The sequence below is a fragment of the Nyctereutes procyonoides genome, unplaced genomic scaffold, assembly GCF_905146905.1.
Source record: "Nyctereutes procyonoides isolate TBG_1078 unplaced genomic scaffold, NYPRO_anot_genome, whole genome shotgun sequence".
NCBI classification, from domain to species: Eukaryota; Metazoa; Chordata; class Mammalia; order Carnivora; family Canidae; genus Nyctereutes; species Nyctereutes procyonoides.
This window is the reverse complement of record NW_026575036.1, coordinates 9162118-9182164: the sequence shown is the minus strand read 5'-3', so window position 1 is coordinate 9182164 and position 20047 is coordinate 9162118. Positions and strand designations below refer to the sequence as shown.

Here is a 20047-nt window from a genome sequence, read left to right as displayed (position 1 = left end):
TAAGTGGTGAGCATGGCATAATGCATAAACTTGCCAACCTGAAACTAATATAACATTGTATATCAAAAAAACCCATTGTATATCAGTTATACTTTAATAAAAATACATATTTTAAATATATGTATATTATCTTAAAAATTATATATGAAATATATAAATTAATATATTTAGTATATACATTTATATGCCTATAAATATATATTGTATAATATCAAGAAAATACTAAGTCCTGAGGCTAAGACCCTGACCTATAAGGTCAAGAACAAAGCAGTTTCAATTCAATATTAAGACTAACCATTGGATTTAAATGGAGAGCATTGACATAGTCTAATTTGGTATGGGAAGCATACTAGATACGATGAAAATAAATTAAGACACTCTCAAAAAACTCTAAATCTACCAATTAATTTAAGCTATTAAGGCAGGTTAGCATAATAATGAGACCTCAAGATTCTTGGCTTATAATGAGTATAATAGAAAGAATGGATATTCCTTGGTAGGGTCCACCTAATTTTGTCTTTAGACTTGACACAGTAGGATAATATGATATGCTAAGGCTTGTCTATTCATTAAAAAAATAAAGAAAAGAACAACTTTGATGAAGGAAGAAAGTAAGAAGTGGACTAACACTTTGATTCCTGTTTTTGGCAAGGACATGCTTGTCACATTAACCCATTTTATCTCATTGGGTACTAATAAAGTCAGTGATAGGCTCAATGTTGGCCCAAACTTGACGAGATGAAATTTAATGGTGTAAAAGTAATTATGCATATAATTTTAAAATAAATTGGTCAATTATAGGTGGGGGGTATTTGAGTTTGATACATTTTTAAGATATTCTGGTTGATTTTATGTTCAGTATAAGCCAATAGTAAGATATACCTGCTCAAACAAGTGGTAGTGTCATCTTTAACAGCATTAGTAGAAGAAACCGAGTATCCATAACCAGTGAGATAATCACCTGGTAAAAAGTAAAGTAGTCAGTTTGTATGACACTTATGGGTAAAATACTTTGAAGGGCATTCACTGGTGAGTTAGAGGGGTAGATACTCTGAAAGCTAATAGTTCACATAAACAGGAGTTGTTTAGCTTGAAAAAGGGAAATTTAGGAAAGATTTCAATATAGTTCTTAAAAATATCAAAAAAAGGATTGGCCTTTGAGTCAGTCAGGGCCACAGACAATGAAAGAAACAGATAATGGGGAAAAAAAAAGAAACATGATGGTCTTAAATGAAATGATTTGGGGAGAATTTAAGAAAGGGAGTAGTTATAAGGATATAGACAGGGTTTTAAAAATACAAGGCAACAGTAAGATACCACTTTGCACTCATTAAAAATGGCCAAAATAAAAAAGGCGAAATAATAAGTATTGGTGAGGATATGGAGGGATTGGAACCATCATACATTGCAGACAGGAGTATAAAATGGGCAGCAGCTTAGAAGAGTCTATCTCTAAGACTCCCACAAGGTTAAATCTTGTGTTACCATATGACATAGGAATTCTATTCTCCAATTCATCAAAAGTTGAACACATATGTCCACATGAAAACTTGGACACAATACTCAGAGCAGAATCAATCATAATAGCCAAAAAGTGGAAAGAACCCAAATATCCATCAACTAGTGAATGGATAAATAAAATGTGGCATATCTACACAATGGGATATTACTTACAAATAAACACAAATGAAGTACTGATACATACTTCAACATGGATGAACCTTTGAAATATTTGCTAGGGATCCCTGGGTGGCGCAGCGGTTTGGCACCTGCCTTTGGCCCAGGGCATGATCCTGGAGACCCGGGATCGAATCCCACGTCGGGCTCCCGGTGCATGGAGCCTGCTTCTCCCTCTGCCTCTCTCTCTCTCTCTCTCTCTGTGACTATCATAAATAAATAAAAATTAAAAAAAAGAAAAAGAAAATATTTGCTAAATGAAAGGAGCCAGTCACAAGAGACTTGCATGATTTCATTGATATGAAATGCTCACATAGCAAAATCTATAAAAACAGAAAACAATTTTTTTTTCTCCTCTAGTGCTGGGAGGTTGAAAGAGTAGAGAATGACTATTAATGGGTATGGAGTTTCTTTTTAGAGTGATGAAAATGTGCTAAAGTTGATTGTGGTAATGGTTGCACAACTTGGTGAATATATTAAAATCCGTTGAATTGTACACTTTAAATGGGTGAATTGTATGATATGTGAGTTATATCTCAATAAAACTGTTATTAAATGGCACTGACAAGGTTGGTACAGTGCTCTGGGGATAATAATAGCAGAGAGTTGTCACTACCTCTAGGCCTAATGGGACCAGGAGAGGGGAACTGTATGGAGAGACTCACCTAACTGGGGAGATACCACCAGATTCTGAAAGTCACTTGCAAGGAGGAAGCTGCAGAAATACATACCTTGACCTTGCTTTTGTCTTACTCTTTGATCTCCTGCTGATGCCTCTCATTTTCAAAACCCAATCAGAAGCCTGGGAGCAAGGGACTCTCTTGATATGTTATAGAAATCAGCAACCCAGGGCGCAGCTAGGTGAAAGGTAGAGCTCGAATGTGGGTGTGAAACACAAGTGCTTATGTGTAGCTTTGGAACTGAGACCAGTAGAGGAAAGTTAAAATGAGATGTTTTGCTTCAAAACGAAATGCATTTTGATTTCTGGAAATAGAGTTGTACTGAATCTGAAATGATAATAGAGAAATTACATAGAGGATTCTAGTTTTAAATTAAGGATTGAATTAATTACCTCTGAAATTTCCTTGCACTCTAAGTTTCTGTCTCTAACCCCTGGCATATTGGCACTGACTGTATATCATTTGGCTAGCTGTGGTTTAGAAGTTCAAGATTTGGGCTTTGGCTAACAGAACATGGAATAGATAGATTTTGATGATAGTGAAAAAGCACAGGGAATATTATAAGTATGGAGTGGCCACCTTGAGTTCAACTTCACTGACAAATAAATTGAACTCTAATGTGGTTCAAGTCTGAGGAGAGAAATGGCAAAAGAAAAAGAAAGAAGCTTGTTGTCAAAGATGTAGGATTTGGAGAAATAAAATTTGCCTACTTAACAATTTTACTGATTATATTAGCCCTACTTTCCTTTTTAGTTTAAAATGACAGTAAAATATGGCACTTTAATATTCTAAGAAAATTATATTTGGCTTTCATGAACATGAAAGATGTCAAAGAACCGTGTATATCTTCTCTCCTGTATGTTTCACTAGGTTTCCTGCTGGATCTGTAGGGGAAGTGCTGGATCTGCCATAGAACCCGCACCTGATTCTGTGCTGGCCAAGAGGCATGCTTTATGCCACTCCTCACTGCTTTTGCCTAAACAGGATCTATAGGGATGGGATATGGGATGAAAGTGATATTAGAAGAGAGTGGAAAGTGCTTGAGTGATGATGTTAATGAAGATGCTAGGTGCAGTAACCTCACAGTTTGCAGGCTACTTACGTTGAGGAATTAGGTAAGTTATTTGATGAGTTTTATGGTTTTCTAAAATTGGTAATTTTACTTTTGTGCCATATTATATCTATTACATTAAATGTATAGCAATATAATCAAATACATGGTCCAGTGCCAAAATCCAGAAACGGAGATGCTCATTTACAACTGTGGACATTATGCAAATAAACCACTGATTATATCCTGCCAACTGAAATGGTTGTAGGATTTGAAAAGAATATTCAAGGCTGTGGAAGTATATTTTCTATTTCTTTTAATTTATTTCTGGACATCCAGATATATATTATAAATACTTGATTAGACTTCTTGGACTTTTAGAAATTAATTTTTTCCTCTCAGTATTTTGTACAGCAAATTTTACTCTTTACTAAAGGCCAATAGTTTTAGATTACTCTTTCTGTATTTCTATAAGTGCTATTTTAATTTTTATTAACTAGCTACTAAAATTGTCAATTCATTGAAATGGATGGCATTTCACTGGAATAGGGCATTTATTTTGGTGGAGGACATTTAGTATAGGATTATTGTTCAGATAGACATTTCTCAGTTATATGACAAGAACCCAGGAGTACAATTTTCTCAAATGCTTCCAATTCCCCAGTATTTATGTGTGTTTTTTACTTCAGTATTGTTTTTGGTTTCACAGTGCAAGAGAAGACATTTATCTATATTTTTTTATGAGACATTTGGCTTCAGTGTAACAGATATTTGTGAATAACATAGGGTTAATATTAGAATTAAATGATTTAATGCTTATAACACAAAGGATCTGGTATGTAGAATTATAAAAGTTATACATAAGGCCTACCACATTGTAGACCATAGTAAAAGATAGCTATGATGTTGGTGGTGATGATGATGGTGGTGATGATAGTAACTTTAAGGTAATTATACAATTATCAAAGTCATGTTTACATAATGATTTAAAGGGAAAGACATAATTTTGTAAAAACCTTAAAACATTTAATTTTTAAATTTATTTTTAAATTTTCTATAAATCTTAAAGCTGAAACATAAAACTTCAAATATGCTCAGCATGAGGTCTCATCAACAGACCCTCAGCATGTACGTTTCCTTGTCATTCATGGAAAAAATGTGAGCCATACTCATCCAGGGATGGTGCTAAATATTTGTTCTTCTGGATTATCTGAACTCCAGTCGTAGTGAGTCAGACTACCAAACTTAGTCTATTACTTTAGTATTCATTATGTGCGTTGACAGCATGAATTTAACTGCCTATGATTTATCAGTATATGATGAGCTTTAAGAAATTGTCTCTATTAAAACCAAATGACTGTATAAGGATTTCTGTACTTTTTAAAAGACCATTCTTTTAGATGCTGCAAATTCTGTCCTATCTTTTAAATAAAGATTCATTTGAAAACAACTGCTTGTAGCATTCGGAGCTTGGGAAAATTTTTGTTTGGGGAATATAAATTTCTGTTACATTGTAGTTTCTCTTCTGAACTCCACACACACATATCCAAATGGTTCCTTGGCAATTCCAGGTGGCACATGTAAATGAGCTCCTGATGTTCCCTTCACACGTGCTCCCAGGGAATTCTTCCCCTAGTCAGTTAAAGGAAAATCCATTCTTCCCATTGCTGAGACACCAAACCTTTCATCATCCTTGACTCCTCTCTTTCACTTATATCCCCCCTAATCCCTCAACCTAACTATCAGCATAACCTTCAAAATATTTCCAGAATCTGACAACCTTTCTTCATCCCCACTATTTCCAGTCTGGTCCAAGCAGCCATCATTTCTACTTAAGGCTGGAGGCTTCTAACTGGACTCCTGCCTTTGTTCCCTTTCAGTCAGTTTTCAAATGGCAGCCAGGGTGGCCCTTTACATTGTAAAGCAGATTAGTCATATTATGTCCTCTGCTGCAGGGTCTTACTGACTTCCTTTCTCAGGGGAGTCCTTGAGCCTCAAGGAGCAGAGTGAGCCCCCAGCACACTCCTAGCAGAGTTCACCTTCTGCTGCTCCCCGCTCACTGACTCTGCAGCAGTCCTACTGCCCACTGTTCTTTCTCTAACATGCCAGGTGTCATGCCTCTTAAGACCCTTGCACTCCTATCAGGTGCCCTCTGCTGCAAGGCTCTTGCTTCATTACTAAATGAGTCATTCTAACACTTTCTTCAGGTCTTGACTCAACTGGCACCTTCTCAGTGAGGCTCTTCCTTCTTCTCTATCTACAATTTTATCTAGCACTTCCCTTACTTTAATTTTTCTCCTAGCCCTTCTCTAATGAATATAGTATATTCCAATTCATTTATCTTGTTCAGATTTTATCTCCCTGAGTAGAATATTAGGTTCATGAGGGCAAGGAGCTTGGTCTGTTTTGTTTACTGCTCTATCTCCACAGCCCAAGTTACTTCCTAGCAAATGGAGACATTCAACAGATATATGTTGAATAAAAGAATAATTTATAGTTGATTTTGGCTGATGTTCTGTATTTACGGTTACAGAAAGATGATGCACCTTTTTTTTCTTCTTGAATTCCATGTAGACAGCTTTGAGTTAAAGTCAAATTCATACTAAATTATTTTTCATTCCTATTCTCCCTGAAGTACTTGTTAAATTAACCACAAGTCTTTTGAATTTATTTATCCAACTTTTATTGAACACCAAACTGTGTGTAGGTCTCTGCACGAGGCTCTTAAGAGACATGATCCACCTTTTGAAAGACATTTTCAATTTAGTTAGTAAGGCAAAACTAGCAAATAAGCTGTATCAAAAGGCTGTTTTCAAATATGAGAAGGCTGTTTAAGAGGGATTCATAGACTACTTGACTGAGATTTTTATCAGAAGAATGTGTTCTCATCCCATCTATTGATGATAAGTTGGGGTACATGACTTGATTTTTATTTTTATTTTTTTTTTCATGACTTGATTTTTTAATAAAAGATATTCTAGGTGAGTTCATTAATGCACTCAACCATTCATTGAGGATTATTGATTTAATAGCCGTGTATGTATGTATTGTACTTATAGACAGACAAACACTCCTTTCACTTTATTTATCAGGGCCTGCCTGGTGTATTGTCACTGTAATTGAAGGTTTCCTAATTTATTTTATTTTGTTATTATTATTTCCTTAAGATTTTATTTATGAGAGACACAGAGAGAGGCAGTGACATAGGCAGGGGGAGAAGCAGGCTCCCTGCAAGGAGCCCAATATGGGACTTGATCTCAGAATTCTGGGATCACGCCCTGAGCCAAAGGCTCAACCACTGAGCCACCCAGGCGTCCTGAAGGTTTCCTAATTTAAAGAGGCATTCTACATCTATTAACTTTGGGGGAACAATCTATATTAATATTAAAAGTAGACACGTATTTAATTATACTTGCTTCCTCCTTATGAAACAGGATGTTCTGGTTGCTTGTTTTGGTTTTTAGTTTGTCAACAAGTAAAGCTGCCACTTCATCTGAAGCAGTGTCTGGCTTTTTGAGCATTTGTTGTGGCCAGACTGCCCTTTTGCTGTTTGTAGCTGAATGAGCATTTATGCACTTCCCATGATACAATTCTCACACTAGTAATGCATGCCTTTCAGAGACTGGACTGGTCTTGTGCATTCTATTTGTGATTGCCACCTCAAGTAAAAATTACACTAGTGCAAAATCTGCAGACTAATTTTCTCAATCTGTTGCATGCTGCCCTGAAAATGCCCCCTTTGGGAGTTTTACTTGTTTCAAACTTTGGTGGAAATTTCAGGGACTTTCTTTCTGATTAGTTGCCTATTATTAAAGAAAATACAAATCTCTTATTGTATTTTTCTTTTTCATCTTTATATTTAGGTGAAGCTGTACATACAGACCAAACAGTATAAACAATTTGCTATCATTATCATTTTGAACTTAGGCATCAAATTCTTTGTTTTTCCTCAGTTTACTCTTGTGCATCCTGCTTTCCTTTTTAAAAAATATTGCAAGAGAATGAGACAATTAAAAATACTTGCCCTTGAAAATAAAAGCATCATGAGTTTCAGTTTGGAAAAGGGTTTATCTCTGGGTTCTATGAGCTAGATGCACACTAATTTACAGTGCTGGAACCAAATGGGTTGAAAATCCTTGTTTTCCCACCAGATGGGTTATTTTAAAATATCACAAAACTTCTGAGGTTATTTACATTACAAATGTGCTTCTTCGCACACATCAAGAATTGAGTACCATGTTTTGACAGTAACTCCTTTATGAAATTATATGTTGCGCAAGTAGAGTAAAATTCAAGTCATTCTCAAGGGAGCAGGCTTATGAATCTGGATGAGGTCACACCTCTTTAAAGATGCAGTTTGATAATCCGACATCAAAACAAAGGAATTCTGTTAATCCTCTCACAAAAGTGCAAATTGCTAATCAGATCCCTGGGCTGGGCTGGCAGCTTGGTAAACAATGAGCTTGGCAGAAGAGCAACTTTGGGCGGATAGATAGCTGAGAAGCTTGGGGTACCAACTTTGCCCCTGTGTTAGCCCAGTTGGGCCTGTTGTTTCGAAACAATTATGTTTGTCAATGGAGGTGGTTCTTGCAGTTATTGTGTTCTTGTGCTTTTCTCCTTCCATGTTAATGATGATGCAAATCAATCTTCCTGTCTTTCATTTCACTTCACTGGTGTATAGGCTACTATGCCCCTATATTCTTTTCACTTGGATGCATGTGTCTTTTGAATTTTCATTACACATTCCTTTACAAGCCCAGAGGGTTTTCCTTCCTTCCCACAAATAGTGTGGTGGTATTTGAAAAAGGAAGAATAAATCCTAACCCAACTGAAAAAAAAAAAAAAGTCTCTTCTAGAAGGTGTAATAGTTGGGATTCTTTTTTTTTTTTTTTTTTGATAAGTGATAAATCCCGATTTGAGGCAACTTGAGGGGAAAAGCTGGAATTTGTTGTACAAAGGAGTACAAAGAAAGCAAATAACCAAATTGAGGGAAGGCAGAAATGTAGATTGGCCTTAGGAGCAGTTGGGACCAAGAAGTCATACTCTGTCAGGGTTTGATCCCTTTCTCTTGTCTCCCTGTCACTTTAGATAGTGACTTTACTCTTTCTTGTTCAATAGAGATTTCTCTATAGGGAAGGAAATGTCCCCATTGATGACAGCTCAGGAAGTTTATAGCTGGCTGCTTTTTCCACTTAAATAAAATATCTCAGGGAAGGACTCTGATTGGCTTTGCTTCTATCAGGTGCTTATCCTGGACTCATCAACCCTGTGTATAATAACCTCATATTTGTCAGAATGTAGAAGGTACATGCTGTTTCTTTTACTCTGTCACCTTCAGATTTATTGAAATATGTAACTGGCCTGAAGAATTCCACAAACTGATGACTGTCTCAGTGAGTGGAATTACTTTACACATCTCAACACCACTTTTTCTAACTCTAATTCTATTTCACTCTCTTGGTATTTCCAACTTTCACCCAGATGTGACTAAGAATTAACTTGAAAGTGAGAAATACAACTTCTTCATTTTAAAAGGGGATTTCGTTAAGAGAGTGCACTGTTTTGAATACTTCTAGCTAGTTGTGTGTCTTCTATTAAGACAGTGTTTGGAAATTATTTGGGTGCAGTGCCTGTGTTGAGTGCCTGTGTCTGTGTTGGAGTGAAAATTATAGTTTGGGTTGTGGAGTTATCTTTTGATAGGTAAGAGTAGTGTACTTTTGCTGCAGTACAGTATGGGCTGCAGATGATGTGTTGGTTTTCAGTCAGATGAATGATACAGAAATGATAAATCTACATCTGTAAGAGGAGAAATGCATCAAATGTAGAGGTTTGGGGTAGAGGCTGCCCTGGTGGGACTGTGCTACCCACAGCCAAAGCTTTCTGAATAAGAGCACTGTCTTTTTAAAAGCAATAGGGGGTGAGGATTGAGGGAGTGCTCACAGCGGTAAGTATAACACAGCTGTGCTCTGTTTATGCTTCGGCTACAATAAAAAAGCTATAAAATGTGAGATGTCATAGCTCCACTTTGCTTTATTTATACTATTTCCTCTGAGCTCTGTCACACTGCACATTCATCTGCTAAGTTGCAGCAAGAATGGAGATTAAAATATCACAGCTCAAAATAGGAGTCAAGCGGAAGGAGATTCATCATAGCCCTATTAAAAATATGTAAATATGGGAATGAAGTCATTTTAAAGCTATACAGCCCTCCTCCTTTATGAGTTAAGATCCCTTGAGCAAGTCGTAGGCTGTGCAAGGGACAGGGCTAGAGTACTTGTTCCCCATTTCTTTCACCCATGGAATCCTTTTAAGATTAAAGACTTTGAACTGAACTGCAGATATACATGTTTTCCTACAGTCATGCCTAAATTAATAATGGCAGGAAATCTGATGCAAAACAAAAAACAAAAGATTTGATAATTAAAGATTATACATTGTTCACTTAGAATTATTAAAATTAATATACGAAATCTTTTTGACCTCATATATGAATGAAATTTGAGAAATGTCCAGAAGTATCCATAGATAGTAAAGTTCCAAGAAGGAAACTGAGACTCGGAGATGTAGTCTGGCTTTCCAAAATTCCATTACTAATGATAAAGCTAAGACTGGAAGCTAGCGTTCCTCCCTAAAACTTTGCTAGTAAATGACTTCTCATTTTCTTTATCTGTAGTCTTTACAAAAATTTACCCTCTGCTGTCTATATAGTGTGCTTAGGAAAGTCAGGAATAGGCTTTCTGGATGGATAAATCTCCAACGATATTTATTAACAAGCCTTTTATGCTCTCTTCTCTGTGTTGCTGAATGACTGTTAACATTTTGGCCTCCTTATTTTCCACATGTGTAATCATAGTAATAATAAAGACCAACATTTACTACATCCTTATTGGGTGCCAGGAGTGGTCCTGTTTGCTTGATGTGTATACATTATTTTACTACTCACAACAACCCGATCCTGTAGGTGTAATTCCTCATATCTTGTAGACATGGAAACTGATGTATAGATCACATAGCTAATGAGTGAGGACAGGAATTCAAACCAAGCAGGTTGGCTTCTGAGCCTGTACCCTCAGCCACAATGGCCTTTCCAAAAGTTTTAGAAAAAGACCAAGAAGAGCACTAGGCTGGAAAAGAGAAGCCCTGGATTCCAGGCACAGTCTTGCTAGTAAACTAATTTTCCTCACCTGTAGAATGCAGTTAAGAAATGATTATATCCTTTCCAGTTTCAACTTGGTATGCATTTCTATACTATCACCTTACAAAAATAAATTTTTGAGCAATAACTTCTTCCTGCAGTCTTATTTAACTTTAGTTTCAGAAATGGCTATGGTGACCATTTCTAATAGGCAGTGATTCTAGAACTTCTTTTGTCCTGTACTTTTCACTGTGTTTTAGGTGAATTTTTTTGGCTGCAATTAATAGGAGTATCCTAGTTAGCTAAGGAGCTTCTAGCTGTGTGATCTTGAGCATATTTCTTAATTTCTTGTCACAGTTTTCTTGTCTGTAAAATAAAGGTCCATACCCATAGAGTCATTTTGAGAATTAAGCTAGATATTATGTGTAAAGCACTTAGCATGATGTCTGTGCATAGTCACGACCATACAATAGCAAAGTGTTTGATTATGATCACTGTGGATCACCCCCCTCATCTGACTTAACATCTCTGCCTCTCATTCTTCATGCTACCAGTTCTTTTGTTGTGATTGGCCAGTTAGCTTTTTTTGTGCCTGTATTCCTGTATTAGGAATTCCTGTTATGATACTATCAGGAAAAAAAAAAAGATACTATCAGAAGATGCTGTCTACTTGAAGTGGAAATATGAGAGCAGATGGGACTTTGGAAATCAGATAGGATAGCCCCTTAATGTGGTGATTTTAATACCCTGAAAGAACAAGTGACTTGTCCAACACTCAGCTCGTAGAACACAAAGGTATAACCTATAGGTCCTAAGAGCAGTTTCCAATAGAGTACTGCTACCTATGGAATTATTAAATAGAACATGTGAAGGTTCTTGAGATTTGTCAAAAGGACCACAACACACATCTTCGTAGTTTAAATTAGGCAAATTGCCAGAGTATTTTAGATTTATAGTGATTTAAGATTTTAGATCATATGTCTTTTGGGACGACTTCACGAGAGGAGATGAGGATGCTTTAGGCTGGTAGAGGAATAAAAGTGGTCATCTTTCTTATTGACTCTTAAGAAATTTATGTTTTTGGTTTTTTCCTCCATTTTGAGTGAGGTAATGTGATTTTCAACAGTATGGGAAGAAGTAGACCTAATATATTTAGACAATGTATAAAGGCATAAGAAAAAAGATTTTTATAGTGATTTGGGTAATTTAAATAGAGAAATAGTCTGATAAAACATTATAATAAGTTTTGGGACAGATCCAGTTGAGTCACAATGTATCACATATACTCTAATATATAGGGGAAATGGAGCTGTTTCTATAATGTATTCTTGTTCCTGAGTCCCTACCCTGAAGGGTACTTTGAAAGGCAATCAAAAGTAAGTACAATATAGTACAAAATAACTTGGTGTTCTCACTATCAAATCATCTCTTTCTGTTATTTTTTTCCCCTTCTATTTACGAGGCCCAGGACTAGGCAGGGGCAAGAGAGGCACCTTGGCTGTAGAATGTAAGGAGGCATCCCTCATTGGTGGCAACCCTGCCAAGTTAATGACCCTGAGAGGGATGACTCCTTATATTTTGTACCGTCCTCAGGGCTTCACAAACCTCACTTTCATGTTGTCTCTGCCCATCCACACTAAGAAAACCATCTTTAAGGGGTTTATGCATCATTGTGGCTGGTGTGGGAGTGTGGAGCATCACATCTGTGTCTGCTGGCCCTGGGGTTGTTCTCTGTATCCTTCTTGGCTTCTGCTCTACTGTCTCTATCAGTAGAGGCCTCTATTCTTGATGCTGTAGTGGGCCCCACCTGGATTTTGAGCCAGAGCAGCTGCTGCTGATCTACCATTGTCTTGAACTTGAGGTCCCTTCCTTTTCTCACCCCAGGGCTTTCTCAGTCTTTCTCTGTGTCAAGCTTGTGTGTGTGTTGGAAATTTTCAGGTTCTTTGCACATGTACACAACCTGTGAAGAATAACCGATTTTAACTCAGTCTAACTGGGAACTTTCCTTCACCAAGTGTTTTATTTCTCCATTGCCACGTTAGATGGGTACAAGGCTTATGGCGGGGATTCCCTGAGAGGCTTCTTAACTTCTCCATCCCCTCTCTGTTTTCCTGTATTAGACATAATGAGAAACTGTCAGCCCATAGGCCCTTGGATTCCTTTTATCCAGCTGATCTTCTCCTGCCCCACCTCCTTATTGGTTTAATAAGATATGCAGAAAGCCTGGCCCCTATTTCTGGGCTCTCTCTCCTTGTCCTAGATTTCTTTTCTCCTTCTTGTCTGAGTACACGAGAGTTCCTATATTGGGTCTTTCTGTTACCATCCACATTTTGCTCTTGTTTTTTTTCCATAAGGAATTTTGGGAAAACTTTAAACAACTTTTCACTCTCAAATTCTGTCATTCAAGATTGTTGTCTCACTAGGTAAGCTGATTAATAGCCGCTTTGTTCTAGATAGTATTTGAGCTCCCAGCTTGCATACTGGAATCTACAAAGGGCCAGACCTCCAGGAAATCCTAATTGAGATAGAGAGTATAGAGGGTCAGGAGGAATTATCATTACAGCATAGCATACCTAAGATGTCTGAACTAACACAGGTTATTTCATGGGCTCTCATTCCTTACCTCCTAGCCTAATTCCTACTCTCAAGTTAGATTCTCTACATTATGTGTGTGTGTATATATATATATACATATATATATATATATATTATACCCTACCCCACAGAAGGGAGTAGATCCAGGGTTAGCGCCTCCCAAGACGAACTACTCATTCATAATCACTTTTTGACTCTAGTAATTTGGGATGCATACCCTTCCTGAGTTTTCTTTCCATATTCTGTTTATGCAGGATGCAGGCATGTAATCTCATGCAATTTTAATACATTATGGTCAATATTATCATATGATTAGGAACAGTATTTTATGGGAGAGAAGGGGTGCCTAATTTTGCCAAGAAGTGTCACAGAGGACTTCCCAGAGGAGTGAAGTCCAAGGTAGGGATTAAAGATTAATTATAGTCTTTTATGAATAAGATGGGAAGTATATTTTTGAAAGAGCAAAGCTCAGTGAAGAACAGGACCTTGTCTATCATACTGACCATTGTGTTCCTATCACCTAGCAAAGAACTTGGCATCCTCTACATAAATATTTAGTGTATAAGTGGATAAATGACTATCTTGAGGGCCATCAAAATTGCTATTTTGAGTAAGTGTACAACAAGATGAGATTTGTGTTTTATAACAAATAATATGAGAGCATTGCAGTAATGATTAATGAAAAGGGAATGAGACAGGGAGGAGTTTTATAACAAGTTCTATGGAGGCTCCTGGGAGATTCCTTTTAAGTGGCCTCCAACCTCTCTCTAGATACTGAGAGTCTGTCACTCTGAACCCAGCATATGGTAGTTTCCCATGTATGCTTTAAGACGGCATGAGCACTGACTGTTCCCACCTCTTAAGATGGCCCCCAAAAATCTAGAGATAATTCACAGAATATTTAAGAGTCACTTTCTCCACACCTTTCATAATAAGAGATAGAGAGTTGAGGTTTCCAAATGATCTGTTTTATAGGCAATAAATACATTTTTGTCATCATCCATATGGCCTGCTATAATAAAAATACCATAAACTGAGTGGCTTATAAACAACAGAAATTTATTTCTCACAGTTATGGCAGCTGAGAAGCCCATAATCAAGGCACATTGTGTCTGGAGAGAGCCTGCTTTCTAGATGGCCATCTTTTTGCTGTAACTTCACAAGGTAGAGGAAGGTAGGGAGTTCTGTGGGGTCTCTTTGATAAGAGCACTAATCCTATTCACGAGGGCTCTACCCTCATGAACTAAGTACCTCCTAAAGGCCCTACCTCCTAATACTATCACATTGGGCATTAGATTTTAGCATATGAATTTTGGAGGACAAAAACATTCAATGTGTAGCTTATGCATAATATCTTTTCTGTATTTCTTGTTCAGAGTGGGTCTATAAATTTTTAGCATTGGCTACGGTAACTAGGAGTCTACATGGTTAATTCATCTGGGCATATAACTGATACTTATTTTCAGAGTGAAAGACCGAAGAAAGGTCAGTAAAATATATGCAATTTTGTTCCTTTGTGTACTAATTTTCTCTTGGTGTGTGTGTGATATTAACAAAAACTTAGTGGCTTAAGACAATGCCTGCTTACTAGCTCAGAGTTCTCCAGGTCACGAGTCTAACATGGTTTGGTTCTCTCTGCCCAGAGAACCACAGGTTGAAATCAAGGTTGGCCTGGATGAGTTCTTCATCTGTACACTCTTGAGGGAAACAATATGCTTCCAAACTCATTCTTGTTGGTATAATTCAGCCCTTTGTGGTTGTAGAGATGAGGTCCCTATTTCCTTGCTGGCTGTCAGCTGGGGTTGTCCATAGCTCCTGGAGGCTCTGTAGGTGCTCCCCTATCCTGAAGCTGTGTCACATACTCCTTATGCTTTAAATCTCTATTTTCTTCTATCTTTGACCTCTAGCTCAAGATTTGAAAGGTTGGATCCAACCAGACATTTCCTCTGTTTTAAAGTCCACTGTGGGGCAGCGCGGGTGGCTCAGCGGTTTAGCGCCACCTTCGGCCTGGGGCATGGTCCTGGGAGCCTAGGATCGAGTCCCACGTCAGGCTCCCTGCATGGAGCCTGCTCCTCCTTCTGCCTGTGTCTTTGCCTCTCTGTTTCTCTCTCTGTGTCTCTTGTGAATAAATAAATAAAATATCTTTAAAAAAAAAGTCCACTGTGTTATGTAATATAACCTATTTCGGAGAGTGAAATATTCACATTTCTAGGGACTATGCAGACCATGTTTCCCATTTAGGAGAATTTGGAAGGGGCATCTTAAATTCTGCATAGCAAACTTTTATTTTTAACACTTTTTTTTTTAAACAAGATTTAAACAGCTTCTTACAGAGTGTAATCCAATCACTTAGAAAAAGCAAAAATAAAAGTATGATTTAATTAATGTTTTGTTTGAAAACTAGCACATCTTTTGATGAAGGTAATTTTCTAACATCTGACCTTGACAGATGTACTATTACTAATCTTTAGAAATTTTACTTGTTTGTGACTCACTCACTTCTGATTATTCCTAGGATTCACGTTACCAGAATAAAACATTTCTATATTTATTACTAAGGGTGTAGCAATGGGAGTGGTTTTTATTGTTTATGCAAGGAAAAACAAACAATGCCATGTAATCTATACATAAATGCCATCACCTCAAAGTGATTTTTAATAGTAAGAGCTTTGTTAAGTTACCTTGAATGATAAAGTAAAATATCTTTCAAAGTTTTGGGGATTTCTAAATTTAAATAAGGAAAGTACAATTAGGGATGTCTGGGTGGCTCAGCAGTTAAGTGTCTGCCTTCGGCTCAGGGCATGATCCTGGAGTCCCAGGATCAAGTCCCGCATCGAGCTCTCTCTGCATGGAGCCTGCTTCTTCCTCTGCCTCTCTCTGTGTTTCTCATGAATAAACAGATAAAATCTAAAAAAAAAAAAAAAAAAAAAAAAAAAAAGAAAGAAAGAAAAGAAAAGAAAAGGAAGGTACAATTAGTCAACTACAAACTCAGTCAACTACAAACACGCTTCCCCACATACTCCTCGTTTCTGACACCAACTACAAGTTTGAGGGGTCTCTAAAACCACCTTCAGGTTTGAGAGTTTGCTAGAAGTATTCACTAAAACAGATTATACTCAAGGTTATAGTTTACTATAGGGGAAAGATACAAATTCAAATCAGCTAGGGGAAAAATTATAGGCTGAGTCTCAAGGTGATTAAGAATAAGGCTAAGGCTGAGTCTGAGTATGAGGCTTGAAGAACCAACCACAGAGCTTTCATTGTCCTCTCCTTATAGAGTCAGGATGCATTACTTTCCTAGCATCAATATAACACTATGCATGGAGCATTACCAACTAGGGAAGCTCACGTTGGTGTCCAGAATTTTTAATGGGATGTGATCACATACGGCCAAGTCACTGACTTTTAGTCTCCAGCCCCTCCTGGATATTACTATTGAGTTGATACTTTTAGTTTCCAGTTCCTTCTAGAGGCAAAATTGATATTTCATGGCCCCAAGCCCCCATCCAAAATCACAGTTTGACTGCCCTGTGCCCAAAGCTCTCAGGCAAGCAAAGACACTGCTGCCAGAGATGGTACTTAGAGGGCCTAGAGATCACCTTTTAGTAGCCAAAGACAAAGGCCCAGATCTTTCCTTGCATAAAATTAACTCTTTATCACACAGAGAAAGAGGGAGGGAAAGAGAAATGAATGCAAATAGTAGTTATCATTTATTGAGGGCATACTGTGTGTCAGACGGTGTGCTAAGTATTGTTTCTTTTAATTTTTTGAACATTATTTGAAAGCTGCTATGATTATTTTTGTTTTTGTTTTTTAAAGATTTTTTTTTTTTTTTTTTTTTTAATTCATCAGAGAGAGAGAGAGAGGCAGAGACACAGGTAGAGGGAGAAGCAGGCTCCTTGCTGGGAGCCCGATGTGGGACTCTATCCGGGGTCTCTAGGATCAGGCCCTAGGCTGAAGGTGGCGCTAAACTGCTGAGCCACCTGGGCTGCCAGATTATTTTTCCTTTGAAGGTAAACAGATTTATAGATTAAGAGATTTACCCAAGACCATGTAAATAGTCGATGGTGGAACCAGTATGTAAACCCGTGTCAGCCTAACTCAAAAGTACATGATAATGCTTTACTGCTTCCACCAAAACCAAAGGACAATAAGAACATATAATGTGATAAGAATTTAGGAGCAGTTATGGTTAAGAATTGTTTTCAGGACAAAGTTGTCATTCAAATATATAAGAATGTGCACTGCTATTTTAATAATGTAGCAATAGAGGAAGAGAGGATTGATATATAGAATTGTTATGTCATTAAATTCATACCTTCCAAATGGATTCCAGTCAGCACTGTATCATTTAATTAATTCAAACAGATTTATGAGGTATGCATTATGTCTCAGGTGCTGTGCCGGCCTCTCGTGACCTGAAGATGATGACCAACATGTTCCTGTCCACAAGGAGCTAGCGATCCACTGGGGTATGTAAGTGGTTTTTATTTTTTAATATTATGTTACTTTTGAGCAAAGCAGAAAGCATACAATGTGTAAGAAGTATTTTGCCAAAAAAAAAAAAAAAAAAAGGAAGTATTTTGCCTACAAATCCTGCAAGCATTTGGAACAATTTTATTTAACTAGGTGAGCTAATGATAAAGTTACTAATTTGGAGATCATTGTTCATATAACAAAATCGAATATTTAAACTCAGTTTCAATTTTTTGGTATATTCTTTAATAATAGATCTTCAAAAAGTAAAATTACTTTATGAAGAAAAAACACATAGCACTGAGATTTGTCTGTATTTCCTACTTACAGAAGTACGTGAGGGCAAATGAAAGGAGAATGGGAATGCCGCCAGATGTGCATTTCTTCTTCATGCTTGTAATGTTGATACTTTGCTTTTCATTGGTTACTTTAGTGATTATTTTTGCCTTTCATTTTCTCCTACTTCACTGATTTCTCCAATTGAGCAAAGTCCATATTGGGATAAAATAGGATTCCTTGTTTAGTTAATGTTGATTTTGGCAAATATGTATTTTATTTAAGTTACAGTCTATAATAGCCCTCATGCTTACAATCCACCATGCAGTATGCTGGGAGTGGTCCTGAAGAAATAGTAATAGTAATATAAATATTACATTCCACTTATACTTTATATATTTTATAGCTTAATGTACAGGAATATAGTTAGAAATAAAATAATAAATTTAAGTGAACTTGATATCCAGTAGCTCATACCGATGCTACACAACACTAACAACAATATATTTGGACCTATTTAATACATATATTAATATGCTATCTAGATTAAACATCATAAGTGCTGAGAGTGCAGTTGTGATCATTTTAAAATGTGAGCAACCCAAGAAAAAAAATGTCCCTTTTTTTGCAATATGATTTTAATTTTTAAAAGCATTTAATTTTATAAACCATATCCATCATCTTTGCATAGATAAATGTTGTGGCAATTTTTTGAATGAACCTTTTGGTTCCCTAAAGAAATTATGGATACTCTATAAATTTATAAATGAAAGGCCATTCATCAGAGTTATAAATATGAGTGGTTCTTGTGCTGATGCCCATGTAAACTTAAAGTGGTTTAATATCTATTGGCTTTTGCGTAGTTAGAACAGCAAAAGAATATAGATACTGTCATACTTACATGGTGTCATAACATTGGAAAATGGTGAGAACGACATGAAATATTTTTTGAATAGCATGGCATTTCCTTGAATTACTGCTGGCAATAGAACATAAATCAACCTTGATGGATATTCCAAAGATGTTTATTAATCTATTCATTTAATCTGAAATACTCACTCTTGGCATTTATAGAGCCAGTTCAAAGGAAGTGGCAAGTGCTTCTAAACCCCAGCAGTTACTTTTAGGGGCCTCATAATTATGTCAGCTAGGTCTGGTTGGAATGGAGATTAAAATGCATAAAAATCCTTTCCTACTAATCTGTGCTAAAGATATTTGCTTGACTGAAATATATTTTCTTGTGTATGTCTAATAAAAATCTCAATTTGTTCTATCGTTGATGAAATTTACAACATGGCTCTCTATTTGAATTTCCAGTTTTTAATCTGTTTTCCTCCCTACCAACTCCCCCAAATTGGAAGATAATCCTGTACTTGCATATTTTGACCGAAAAGGACTGGAAAACTGACCAAATTCCTCTGCACCAAATTAAGAAACAGCATATGGCATATGATTTTGACAATATGTAATGAGACAGGTAGGATGGACGGATTGTAAAGATACAGAGAGGGAAAATCTTATTTGATAGTAAAGGTCAGAGAAAGCCAGTGGCACTTAAGCTGAAGAAGGAGGGAGAGTCAACTATGCATATGTTGTCGAGTAAGATGGTATGGATGTGCAGGCATGTATGTGTGTTATTTATTAAAATATGGAAAATCTAGGCATAGAGCTAACTTCTTTATTCAAATAATGTAAGCAGGATTAGGCTTCTTTTCATTTCTTAGCTTCCACTAATACAGATTCAGTCTTGGCTTCACTTGGGAGCAAGATGGTGGCAATAGCATTGCTTCAGCATTAGCATCTTCTCATGCTTCATTCAGAAAACACAGGAAAAAGAGAGTCTCTTTCCCAGAAGCCCATCAAAAGTGTCTTTGTACCAATTGGCTTTGATTAGATCACAGACCAACCCTGTGCACCTCTCTTGGAGCAAGAGATAGAGTCAGCTTTATCACTTTCCATGGGCTAGGCATTAGGAATGCCTCCCAAAGGGAATGGGGGTATTTTTAGCAGAAAGATGGTGTATGGATGTGAGGTAGCAAAAAAATAAATAAATAAAATAAATAAATTGCTTCAAGAAAAAGCATCACAATGGGTATATACACAAGCAATTTTGCATGTAATTCCAGACTCCTGTAGATTTCCTAGCAATCCATGGAT

General features: G+C 36.8%; 1 protein-coding gene across 7 annotated transcripts in view; it reads left to right on the top strand.

Moving 5' to 3' along the window:
• The window catches only part of SOX5 (SRY-box transcription factor 5), a 999299-nt gene that overhangs the window by 165067 nt on the left and 814185 nt on the right, over positions 1 to 20047 (top strand). For 6 of the 7 annotated variants that reach the window (XM_055318826.1, XM_055318829.1, XM_055318827.1 and 3 more), the window contains exon 3: positions 17534 to 17610. The gene's annotated coding sequence lies outside the window, so the exon portion shown is untranslated. Of the gene's footprint in view, positions 1 to 17533; positions 17615 to 20047 lie in introns of all 7 variants that reach the window. The other variant, XM_055318830.1, reaches the window with a different exon arrangement.